The sequence below is a fragment of the Ailuropoda melanoleuca genome, chromosome 20 (genome assembly GCF_002007445.2).
Source record: "Ailuropoda melanoleuca isolate Jingjing chromosome 20, ASM200744v2, whole genome shotgun sequence".
In the NCBI taxonomy this organism is placed as follows: Eukaryota; Metazoa; Chordata; class Mammalia; order Carnivora; family Ursidae; genus Ailuropoda; species Ailuropoda melanoleuca.
This window is the reverse complement of record NC_048237.1, coordinates 13,357,207-13,370,110: the sequence shown is the minus strand read 5'-3', so window position 1 is coordinate 13,370,110 and position 12,904 is coordinate 13,357,207. Positions and strand designations below refer to the sequence as shown.

The window sequence follows — 12,904 nt, the reverse complement described above, 5'->3', positions numbered from 1 at the left end:
TTAGAAAAAAAGTACTTTCCCCGCCAGTCTGATTTCTCTTTTCTTTTTCAGATTAATTCTTTTCCAGACTAGCTTAGAAGTTCTAGCTCTCAGATGGCAGTTAGCCAGTTAAGGTTGGGCACATCTCACATATTGGGATGTTAGGGGGTTGAGTATTAGACTAGCTAAAAGGAATAGGTTAGCAAAATAAGAAACAGAAATCTGTATCCTTTAGCATTCTTTCTCCATTTCTCCTTACTCTCTGCCCCTGGTAACCATTAATCCACTTTCCATCTCTATGAATTTGACTGTTGTAGATGTTTCATGTAAATGGAATCATAAAATATGTGGTCTTTTGTGTTTCGCTTTTTTTACTTAACATAATGTTTTCAAGGTTTTAGCATTTAGTAGTACTTCATTCCTTTTTACAGCTGAATAATATTTAGTTGTATAGATATACCACATTTTGTTTATCCATTCATCAATTGGTGAACATTAGGTTGTTTCCACTTTTTGATTATTAGGAATAATGATGTACAAACATTTGTGTGGCTGTGTTTTCAATTTTTGGGTATATACTGTTCCAGGAGTTGAGCTGCTGGGTCATACAGTAATTCTATATTTAACTTTTTGAGAAACTGCCAAACCGTTTCCAAGGCAGCTGCATCATTTATATTCTACCACCAATGTTAAAAAGAATGAAATTTCCCCACATGCTTGTCATGCTTGTTATTATCCATCTTTCTGAGTATAGCCATTCTAGTGGATGAGAAGTGGTATCTAATTGTGGTTTCTTTGTTTTTGTTTTTCCCTTGAGGGCTAATCCAGTTTACTATTTATGGGAAACAAGTGTTTCTTCAGTCTCACTTTCTGCCTTCATACCAGTCTGCTCTTTCAGTTTTATTTTATTTATTTTTATTTTTTTAAAGATTTTATTTATTTATTTGACAGAGAGAGAGATAGCCAGCAAGAGAGGGAACACAAGCAGGGGGAGTGGGAGTGGAAGAAGCAGGCTCCCATCAGAGGAGCCTGATGTGGGGCTCGATCCCAGGACTCCAGGATCACACCATGAGCGGAAGGCAGACGCTCAACAACTGAGCCATCCAGGCGCCCCTGCTCTTTCAGTTTTAAAGGGGAACAGGCAGATGGCAACTCCCAGGCATCTCACAAAGTAGGCAAGTCACCTTAGGGGAAAAGTTGACCCACTGAAAAATTTGTCTTACATTAGCAATGAGGATTTGTATATCAGCTTGAATCATTATTTTCCTAACTCATGAGTTTAAGGCATTCATTGTGGTTTTGTTTTACATTTCCATGATGGGTATTGGGGATCTTTTCATGTGTTTATTGGCCATTTGTGTATCTTGTTTGGAGAAATGTCTATTCAAATCCTTACCCCCCCCTTTTAAAGATTTTATTTATTAGAATGAGTGAGAGAGAGCACACAGGCGCACATGGGTGGGAGGAAGGGCAGAGGGAGAGGGAGAAGGAGACTCTGTTGATCTGGAAGTCTGACACAGGGCTCGACACAGGCCTTCATCCCAGGACCCTGAGATCATGACCTGAGCTGAAGGCAGATGCTTAATCCACTGAGCCACCTAGGTACCCCCAAGTCCTTTACCTTTTTAATTGAATTATATTTCATTTTATAGTTAAGTTCTGAGAGTTGTATATTCTGGATACTAGACGCCTGTGAAATGTTTAGTTTGCAAGTATTTTCTCCTGTGTAGATTGTCTTATTTTCTCTGTAGTGTCCTTCGAAGCAAAAAAGTTGTGAGCTTTGATGAAGTCCAGTTTATTTTTTCCTTTGTTGCTTGTGCTTTTGGTGTCATAAGTACAAAACAGTTGACTAGTTCAAGATCATGTTTTCTTCTAAGTTTTATAATTTTAATTCTACATGTAGACTTTTGGTCCATTCTGTGTTAATTTTTGTATATGGTATAAGTTAGTGAGTGGTTCCACCTCATTCTTTTGCACGTGGATTTTCAGTTGTCCTAGCCCTACTTGTTGAAAAGCATATTTTCTTCCCCAAGTGAGTTGTCTTAATACCCTTGTTGAAAATCATTTGACCATTAATGTAAGAGTTTATTTCTGGACACTCAGTTCTGTTCATCTTACGTCTGTTATCCCAATACCACACTGTCTTGATTACTGTAACTTTATAGTAAGCTTAGAAATTTGAAAGCATCTGTTCTCCTGCTTTGCTCTTTTTATTCTTTCCTTTCTTTCTTTTTCTTTCTTTCTTTTTTTTAATTGATGTGTAATGAACGTTATATTAGTTTCAAGTGTACGACAAAATGGTTCACTATTTGTATGTGTTGTGAAATGATCATCACAATAGGTCCAGTTAACACCCCTCACCATATGCATGATTACAAATATTTTTTTTTCTTCTGGTGAGAACTTTTAACATCTGCTCTTTTAGCAACTTTCAAATATACCATACAGTATTATTAGCTATAGTCACCATGCTATACATTACGTCCCCGGGATTTATTTATTTTGCAACTGGAAGTTTGTAGCTTTTGATGTTCTTTTTCAAGGTTGTTTTGATTAGTCTGGGTTCCTTGTATTTTCCTGTGAATTTTAGGATCTGCTTGTTAATTTCTGCAAAAAGCCACTTAGGATTTTAATAGAGGTTGCATTGACTCTTTAGATACAGTTGAGAGAGTATTTTTATCTTAACAGTATTACTTCTTCTTGTCTGTGACCAAGGAATATCTTTCAGTTTGTTAAGTCTTTAGTCTGTCTTAGTGACATTTCAAAGTTTTTAGTATACAGATTTTCATTTTTTTCATCCCCAGATATCTTATTCATTTCATGCTGTTGTAAATGGAATTGTTTTCTTATTTTCACTTGTGGATGATTCATTGCTAGTGGATAGAAATACAGTTGATTTTGTATATTCATTTTGTATTCTGAAATCTAGATGAACTTGGTTTTTTTGGCTATTAGAGATTTTTGTGTGGATACCTTAAGATTTTTTATATACAAAATCATGTCATTTGTGAATAGAGATGTAATGCTTCTTTTTTATAATTTGTGTGACTTTTATTTATGTTTCATACCTAATTTCTTTAGCTACTGCTTCCAGTATAGTGTTGAGTAACAGTAGCAAAAGGGGACATCCTTGTCTTGTTTGTTTTTAGAGGTAAAGCTTTCAGTATTTTACTAGTCAATGTGAAGTTAGCTTTGGATTTTTCATAGATGCCTGTTACCAGATTGAGGAAATTACTTTCTATTCCTAACTTTTTGAGTGTTTTTATCACGAAAGGATGTTGGATTTTGTCAAGCACTTTTTCTGTGTCTATTGAGACAGTTACGTTTGTTTTGACCTGTGTATTATGGTGTATTGCAATGATCAATTTTTTTATGTTGAACTGATACTGCATTCTGGGATAAATCACACTTGGTCATGGTGTATAGTACTTTTTATATATAGCCATATTCAGTTTTATAGTATTTTTTTTGAGGATTTCTGTGTATATATTAGTAAGGACTATTTGTCTGTAGTGTTCTTGTAGTGTCTTTGATTTTGGAATGAGGGTGATATTGGCCTCATAGAGTGCATTGTAAAGTGTTCTCTCTTTTTGGAAGCGTTGATAGAATTCACCTATGAAGCCATTTGGTTCTGGGCTTTTCTTTCAGGTCAGTTTTCCTTATTACTAAATCAGTCTTTTTTACTTCTTATAGATCTACTCAGATTTTCTCTGAGTCAGTTTTGGCATTTTATGTCTTTCTAGGAATGTGTTCTTTTCATATAGGTTATGCAGTTTGCTGGCATACAATTGTTTATAGTATTCCCTTCCATATTTTTTTTTATTTCTGTAAGGTTGGTAGTAATATCCTTTTTTCCAATCCAGATTAGTAATTTTAATCTTTTCTTATCTTGGACAATCTGACTAAAGATTTCTCAGTTTTGTTTTCATTGATGTTTTTGTGTTGTTTTTTCTTCTCCCTTTCAAATATCCTCACTCTTTATTGTTTTGTTTTTTTTTTTCTGCATGCTTTAGAGTTAGTGTGCTTTTATTTTTTTGTGCTCGAGTTTCTTAAGGTGGAACATTAGGTTATTGATTTTGAGATCTTTACTTTCATTTAGGCATTTAAAGCTGTAAATTTTCCTCCTAGCACTGCATTAGCTGAATGCCATAAATATTGTGTTTTCATTTACAGGTCTAGGTATTTTTTTCCACACAGATTTGAGTTAGTCTAGAATCCTTTCATTTCAGCCTAATGGACTCCCTTTAGTAATTTTTATAGGGTACGTCTGCTAGCAGTGAATTCTCAGTTTTTGTGTACCTGGAATGTCTTAATTTCTCCTTAATTAAGTTTTGCTGGATATAGATTTTTTGATTGCCAGCCATTTTCTTCGTGCTCTTTGACAGTGTCATCTTAGTGTCTTCTGACCACCACGTTTTCTAATGAGAAATCAGATCTTTTTCTTATTGAGTCTCCTTGTTAAATGAAGTGTTGTTTGTCTTTTGGTGCTTTCCAAGATTCTTTGTCTGTCTTTTGACAGTTTTGTTATGATGTGTCTAGATATGGGTCTCTTTGAGTTTATTCCACTTGGAATTTATTGAGTTTCTTGAATGTGCACATAAGTGTTTTTAATCAAATTCAGGAAGTTTTCAGCCATTATTTCTTGAAATAGTTATTTTTTTCCCCTTCTCTGAGTCTTCTGTCATATATGTATTGGTATGTTTGGTGGTGAGCCACAAGTCTCTGAGGCTCTGTTCATTTTTTTTTTTCATTTTTTCATTCTACTCCTCAGATTAGATGATCAACTAACCTATCTTTGACTTTGCTGACTTTTTATTTTGATAATTCAGATGTTTTTCAGTTTGTTTCTCTTTTGCCTTTATTCATTTGTTTTGTTTCTTAAATTCCACATATGAGTGAAATCATGTTGTATTTGTCTTTTTCTAACTGGCTTAAATGACTTAGCATTTACTCTAGGTCCATCCATGTTGTTGGAGATGGCAAGATTTCATTTTTTATGGCTCTAGTATACATACATACACGTATACACACTACATCTTCTTTATCCATTCATCTATTGATGGACACTTGGGCTTCTTCCATGGTTTGACTATTGTAAATAATGCTGCCATAAACATAGGGGTACATGTATCCCTTTGAATTAGTGTTTTTGTATTTTTTGAGTAAATATCCAGTAGTGCGATTCCCAGATTATAGGGTAGTTCCATTTTTTAACTTTTTAAGGAACCTCCGTATGTTCTTCCACAGTTGCCGCATCAGTTTGCATTCCCACCAACAGAGCACAAGGTTTCCTTTTTCTCCACATCCTTGCCAACATTTCTTATTTCTTAAGTTTTTGATTTTAGCCATTTAGGTAGGTGTGAGGTGATATCCGTGTTGGTTTTGATTTGCATTTTCCTGATGATGAGTGGTGTTGAGCATCTCTTCGTGTGTCTGAGGGCCATTTTGTATGTCTTTTGAGAAATACCTGTTCGTGTCTTCTGTCCATTTTTCAGTTGGGTTATTTGTGGGGTTTTTTGGTGTTGAGTTGTATAAGTTCTTTATTATATTTTGTACACCATTTATTGAAAATGTCATTTGCAGATATCTTTTCCCATTCAGTAGGTTGTCTTTTGGTTCTGTTGTTTCCTTTGCTGTGCAGAAGCTTATTATCTCGATGTAGTTCCAGTAGTTTATTTTTGCATTAGGTTCCCTTGCCTCAGGAGACACATCTAGAAAGATGTTGCTATGACCAGTGTCAGACTACCTGTGCTCTCTTCAAGGATTTTTCCATAAAAAATAGTCTCACATTTAGATCCTTAATCCATTTTGAGTTTATTTTTGTGTATGGTATAAGAAAGTGGTCCAGTTTCATTCTTTTGCATGTAGCTGTTCAGTTTTCCCAACACCATTTGTTGAAGAGACTTTTTCTTATTGCATATTTTTTGCTTTTTGTTGAAGATTAATTGACTGTATAATTGTAGGTTTATTTTTGGGGTTTCTATTCTGTTCCATTGATCTATGTGTCTATTTTTGGGCTGGTACCATACTGTTTTAATCACTACAGCTTTGTAATACAACTCAAAGTCTGGAATTGTGATACCTCCAGTTTTGTTTTTCTTTTTCAAGATTGCTTTGGCCATTCAGGGTTTTTTTTGTGGTTCCATACAAATTTTAAGATTGTTCTCATCCTGTGAAAAATGGTTTTGGTATTCTGATAGGAAATGCATTAAATCTATAGATTACTTTAGTATAGACATTTTTTTTTTAAGATTTTATTTATTTATTCGACAGAGATAGAGACAGCCAGCGAGAGAGGGAACACAAGCAGGGGGAGTGGGAGAGGAAGAAGCAGGCTCATAGCGGAAGAGCCTGATGTGGGGCTCGATCCCATAACGCTGGGATCACGCCCTGAGCCGAAGGCAGACGCTTAACCGCTGTGCCACCCAGGCGCCCCTAAGTAGTATAGACATTTTAGCAGTATTTGTTCTTCTATTCCATGAGCATGGAATGTCTTTCCATTTCTTTGGGTCATCTTTAATTTCTTTCCTCAGTGTTTCATAGTTTTCAGAGTACTTTCATCTCTTTGGTTATATTTATTCCTAGGTATCTTATTTTCAGTGCAATATAAATGGGATTGTTTTCTTAATTTTTCTTCTGCTTCATTATTAGTTTATAGAAATGCAATAGATTTCTGTATATTGATTTTCTATCCTGTGACCTTACTGAACTCATTTATCAATTCCAGCAGTTTCTTTGGTGGAGTCATTAGGGTTTTCTATATTTAGTATCATGTTATCTGCAAATAGTGGAAATTTTACTTATTCCTTGCCATTTGGATGCTTTTTATTTCTTTTTGTTGTCTGATTGCTGTGCCTAGGACTTGTAGTACTATGTTGAATGAAAGTGATGAGAGTGGACATCATTGTCTTTTTCTTGACCTTAGTGGAAAAGCTCTCAGTTTTTCCCAATTAGGGATGAAGTTCGCTATGGGTTTTTCGTATAAGACCTTTATTAATTTAGTTTCCTCCAAACTTACTTTGTTGAGGGTTTTCTTCATGAATGGATGTTGCACTTTGTTAAATGCTTTTTCTTCATTTCTGAAATGATCATATGTTTTTTATCCTTATTGATGCATATCATGTTGATTGATTTATAGTATTGAACCACTCTTGCATCCCACAAATAAACCCATTTAATCATGGTGAATTATTTTTTTTTAATGCATTTTGGATTGGGTTTGCTTTTTTAGTACTTGAGACACAATTTCCTTTATTTTTTTGATCATACTTAAGTAGCTGGTACCATCTGTCTAGTAAGTCTAATCTTTGTGCCTCCTCAGGGAGAGTTGCTATTGATTGTACTTTGTCCTGTATATGGGGCATACTTTGTTTTTCTGTGTCTTGCAATTTTTGTTAATAACTTGACATTTTAAATAACAGCAACTCTGGAAACTAGTTTCTTTTGCCTCCCCAGGATTTGTTGTTATTTCTGTTTGTTATTGTTGTTGCTGTGTGTATATGTTTAAAGGTTTATTTATTTTAGAGAGTGCACACAACTTGTGGGGGGCGGGTGGCTGGGGGGGAAGGGCAGAGGGAAAGAATCTCAAGCAGACTCCCTGCTGAGCTTGATGTGGGGCTTGATCTCATGACCTCGAGATCATGACCTGAAACCAAACCAAGAGTTGGACACTCAACCAGCTGAGCTACCCAGATGCCCTGCTGTATGTTTCTTTAATGACTTTACTGAACTAACTACATGCAGTTTGTTTTTTCCTGCTACGTGACCACTGACTTTTGCTTGTTTATGTTTGTGGTCTGCTAATGATTGAACACAGACGTCCTCAAGCCTGAATCAGAAAGTTTCCTAGTCTTTGCCAAGGGGCCCTGTGTGTATTGGGGATACTACAAGTATTAAACCAGTTTACATTTCTGTTTTAGTCTTCATATCCTTCTAGTGTAGTCTCAAGGTCAGCCAGAGGTGAAAAGTTAGGTCTTTCTCTTGTCTGTCCAGGGCGTGCTTGGAGCCCTATGCATGCAAATGGTCTTCTGTATTCCCATTAATGTGTCGGAGATTTTCAAAGTTCCTGATATTGCTCTTTCTGCAACTTTTCTCTTTAAGTTTTGTTTGTTTTTGGTTACCTTGTTGTTTGCCTCATCAGTAATCACTGCCTTAGGAAGCTGTCGTATTAAACAGTTGCCACTGATTGTTTTCCACAAATGTTCCCAGGGAGGAGGTTGTCGTCGCCCTGTGTGGGCTCTGAGTTAAGTCAAATAAAGACAATTTTGCAAGTGGGATTTTCCAGGGAGAAGCTAGATAAGTCAAATAATGATTATTTTCTTAAAATGAGTGTTTGAAAATGCTCCAGTCCTGTTCTGACTTCTCCGATGACTGATAAATTGTTGGTTCTCAGCTGTGATTGTGGACTGTTGGTTTTCAAGGCCACTGTGGAGCTGAGGAGAGGAGGAGGGGAATAGGGGAAGTTTGAAATAACACAAAGCTCACTGATCTTATTAAGATTTATCCATTTTCTTGAACAAATGTCCCTGGTGGTTACAATCCTTTGGTTAATTTCTAGGTTTCTAAAAATGTTGATTTATTTATTTATTTATTTTAATTTAGTTAAAAAAATTTTTTTTGGCTGTTTTTGGTTTTAATTGCTTTTATGGAGAAGATTTTTGGATTCCCTTATTCCACCAACTCACTGATATTACCTACTTCTGACCTGCTTTTTAACTTATACATAATTTTTATTTCTTATTGAGATATAGTTCACATACAGTATCATATTCATTTCAGGTGTACAGCGTAGTACTTTGACGACTGTATGCATTACAAAATGCTCATCATGATCAGTATAATTATCGTTTGTCACTGTACAAAATTATTACTGACTTTATTCTCTATACTGTGCTTTTCATCCTGGTGTCTTGTTTATTTTATGGCTGGAAGTGTGCACCTCATTATCCCCTTCACCAAATTTTGCCCATTGCTCTAACCTTCATCCCCTCTGGCAACCACTAATTTGTTCTTTGTATCNATTTATTTATTCGACAGAGATAGAGACAGCCAGCGAGAGAGGGAACACAAGCAGGGGGAGTGGGAGAGGAAGAAGCAGGCTCATAGCAGAGGAGCCTGATGTGGGGCTCGATCCCATAACGCCGGGATCACGCCCTGAGCCGAAGGCAGACGCTTAACCGCTGTGCCACCCAGGTGCCCCAAACTATAAATTCTTGCTAACATTTTTCGTTTCATGAAAAAAATTATAATGAATATTTTTAGTGGCACTCTTCAGTTATATGGGTGCACCTTTATTTAGTGCTATCATTGGTTTGTTTACTGTGTAGTGGGTAATAGATGAGGTCATAAGAAGTTAGGGATAAAAAAATAGGGCTGTATGTAATTTGAGGCTGGGCTTTATCTTGTTTGCAATGGGAAACGAAGTATTTTAAGCAGATCAATGATGCAGTTAGTTGGAATCAAGTTCAGTTAAACTATTTGGTAGTAATATTTGGAGGATGGATAAATGCTAGAATGCTATGAGAGATAGTAGATAGGAGACTACTAATCAAGTTCAGGCAAGAGACCCATGAGGTACAAAACTAAATGGGGTAGCAGCATTGTCCACAGTAGCCAAACGGTGGAAGGAGCTGAGATGCCCATCAACAGACGAATGGATAAAGAAGATGTGGTCCATATATGCAATGGAATATTAGCCATCAGAAAGAATGATCACCCAGCATTTGCATCAACATGGATGGGACTGGAGGAGATTATGCTAAGTGAAATAAGCAGAGAAAGACAGTTATCATATGGTTTCATTTATTTGTGGAACATAAGGAATAGTAGGGAGATCGGTAGGAAGAGGAAGGGAAAAATGAAGGGGGGTAAACAGGGGGAAATGAATCACGAGAGACTATAGACTCTGGGATACAATCTGTGGGTTTTAGAGGGGAGGAGGGAGGGTGGTGGGATGGGCTAGCCTGGTGATGGTTATTAAGGAGGGCACGTATTGCGTGGAACACTGGGCGTTATACGGAAACAATCATGGAACACTACATCAAAAACTAATGATGTACTGTATGGTCACTACCATATCATAATAAAAAAACACCTATGTGGCAGGGGGATTGGGGATGGAGAAAAAGAAATGTATTGCAGAAGTATTTAGAAAGGTAAACTTGGCAAGAAAATGAATGCTTTGTTGCGAGGTAGGGGGTGGGATGGGTGGAGAGAGTTAAAAAGAGGGGAGAATGAGTCTGAAATGTGAGGCTTAAGAGATAGGTGATACTACCAACCTAGGAAGGGAATACAGAAGCTAGAGAAGAAGAGGGGAGGTAGATTTACTTAGGGGGCAAGATGAGTGTGAGATACCTGCAAAGTTGTAATTGGATAGGTAGTGTATAAGCTTGTTTCTCAGGAGAGGGCATGAAACAGCACCTATGGATTTGAGAGGTTTTGTAGATAGAGTTCAGTTTGCAGTATTTAATGAAGGTGGAAGAGGATATATTCCTGATAGACCCCAACATTTAAAGGGAGGGTACAGAGGAAGAGAAGTTCATAATTGAGATGGAAAAATGTAGAGGAAAAAAGAAAAGGGAGTGCTCACCCCCTTTTCTGATCACGTCGAAGTTTTAATTTGTCACTGTTGCTCATATTCTCCCAATAATTTTTCTTATGCTTTCCCTTTAGCGTTCAGTGCCCTGTTTAGCCTGAAACTTCAATATCACAGCCATTTACCTCTCTTGGGAAGTGGCATAGAATAAGACATAGAATTTTTACCTTACACTTAGACCAACTTGGTTTTGTCTTCGTTTCCTTGAATGTTTTTAGTTTAGATTTTATTTTTTTAATAAACTAAGTGAAGAGGTAAAATGAAGCTAATAGGGACCTATCCTTTGAAGTTTGTGGTAGAGTTAAGAAAACTGAAAGAGGGGCGCCTGGGTGGCACAGCGGTTAAGCGTCTGCCTTCGGCTCAGGGCGTGATCCCGGCGCTATGGGATCGAGCCCCACATCAGGCTCCTCCGCTATGAGCCTGCTTCTTCCTCTCCCACTCCACCTGCTTGTGTTCCCTTTCTCGCTGGCTGTCTCTATCTCTTTCGAATAAATAAAAAAAAATCTTTAAAAAAAAAAAAAAGAAAACTGAAAGAAAAGTGTTTCGCTCAGTCTTAGAAAACAGTGGACTTTCACTAAAGACTACCTTCTTTCCTCCATGTCTTCACAGCCATATCAGAATTCTTTTTCTTTGCTATATGTTATGAGGAAAATAGTTTGTACCAATTTACACTAATAAACAAATAGTGTTACACTTTGTGTCGGAATGGTTTGCTTTCAGAGATGAATTTAATGAGTAAAACTTTATTGTGATGAATGAAAGAGGATACTAATTAGCCAAGATAAGGAGAGATACTTTAGGGCCTATGCATACAAATGGACTAAATCCTCTAAATTCTTGGTATTTTCACTATTTACTTGTTCTGAATCTTCAAATAATCCACCTCAGCCTCTGTGTAGCTTTCAAATTATTCTTTAAAAATACCTCTTTCAGAATGAGTTTGATTGAAAATGGCCAGGAGGTGATTTTATGCTGTGGCCTACTGCCTGAATTGTGGCTATTCTAATGTTGATTGAGGACACAGAAGAGCTGATTTGGAGCCATTTAGTAGTTTAGGGTGACCTGGGCAAGTTACCTAACTTCTCTCAGGCCTAGGTTCTTTATGAAATGGAGGTAATATACTTGTTTCAAAAACATAATTGCATTGGGGCACCTGGGTGGCTCAGTCGTTAAGCGTCTGCCTTCGGCTCCTGGCGATCCTGGCGTCCTGGGATCGAGCCCCACATCAGGTTCCTCCGCTGGGAGCCTGCTTCTTCCTCTCCCACTCCCCCCTTGTGTTCCCTCTCTCGCTGGCTGTCTCTCTCTCTCTCTGTCAAATAAATAAAATAAAATCTTAAAAAAAAAAAAAACACATAATTGCAGAGAATGAGTAAGATCGTGTATATGTAACCGTAAAAGTGTTATCTGTGCAAATGCAAAATATTAAGTAAGCGTTAGTGATTATAATCGCTTTTGTCTTCTACTCATGCTTAGCTAATAGTATAATGTTTGATAAAACATGAAATTGATTTTGCTCTTAAATGAGGCATTGTATTTTTGTGTAAATTAGATTCTCTTCACAATGTCTCATTTTCTCTGTGCTCACTGTGGAATCCTTGAAGGCAGGAGAGTAATTTTTATTGTGTTTTACTTTATAGAGTTGAATGAGACTTAAAAATAATTACTTTGAGATCATGGTCACTTACTAATGCTCCCTTTAGTGTTTTCTCTTTTCCTTTTTAGTTCTAGAAGTTATTATCTTGCTATCAGTTGTAACCAGAATCACATTTCAGGAGCTTTTCTGCAGTTATTTTGAAACATCAGTTTGATAAGGAGATAAGCTCCGTATCTTAAAACTGTTTTGCTTGCTTTGAAGTTTAGTAGTTTTTTAGTATATTTACCAGCAGGATGCTTGTTATTTGTATCTTCTTTTTATAGTGAAGGAATAATGAATAATATATATTTGAAAGATAAAAACAAACATTTTAGGCATTTGTACAGGAGAAAAGTCCCTAGATTTATTTTGATGAATTAAACCACTCAGGGCAGTTATCAATAGGGAAATTAACTTGCCTGCTTGCTACATTGTTAAATACAAGAATGAGCTTGTCATTTTTATTTGCTTTAATTTCGGTTCATTATATAAAAATGAAAATCAGTTTTAATGATTATATTCTAGGAGTCAGTATTTCTACTTGAATTTACTTCTTATGATTAGTGTTGGGTCACTGGACTGTATTTGTGAAAACATTAAAAAATGGTCATTTTGGGGTTTTATGTTGCTTTAAATTCCTTCATAAAGGTATTCTGAGTGCTTTCAGAGATTCTTAAATTTTTTTCTTCTGAAGAATA

General features: G+C 36.4%; 1 protein-coding gene and 1 non-coding gene across 9 annotated transcripts in view; one reads left to right on the top strand and one right to left on the bottom strand.

Moving 5' to 3' along the window:
* Positions 1 to 12,904, top strand: part of RALGAPA1 (Ral GTPase activating protein catalytic subunit alpha 1) — a 241,958-nt gene that overhangs the window by 16,600 nt on the left and 212,454 nt on the right. The gene's annotated exons all lie outside the window — the stretch shown is intronic.
* On the bottom strand, positions 1,118 to 1,267 carry LOC117797307. Its single transcript, XR_004622238.1, has one exon. It is a non-coding gene; the product is annotated as a U12 minor spliceosomal RNA (small nuclear RNA).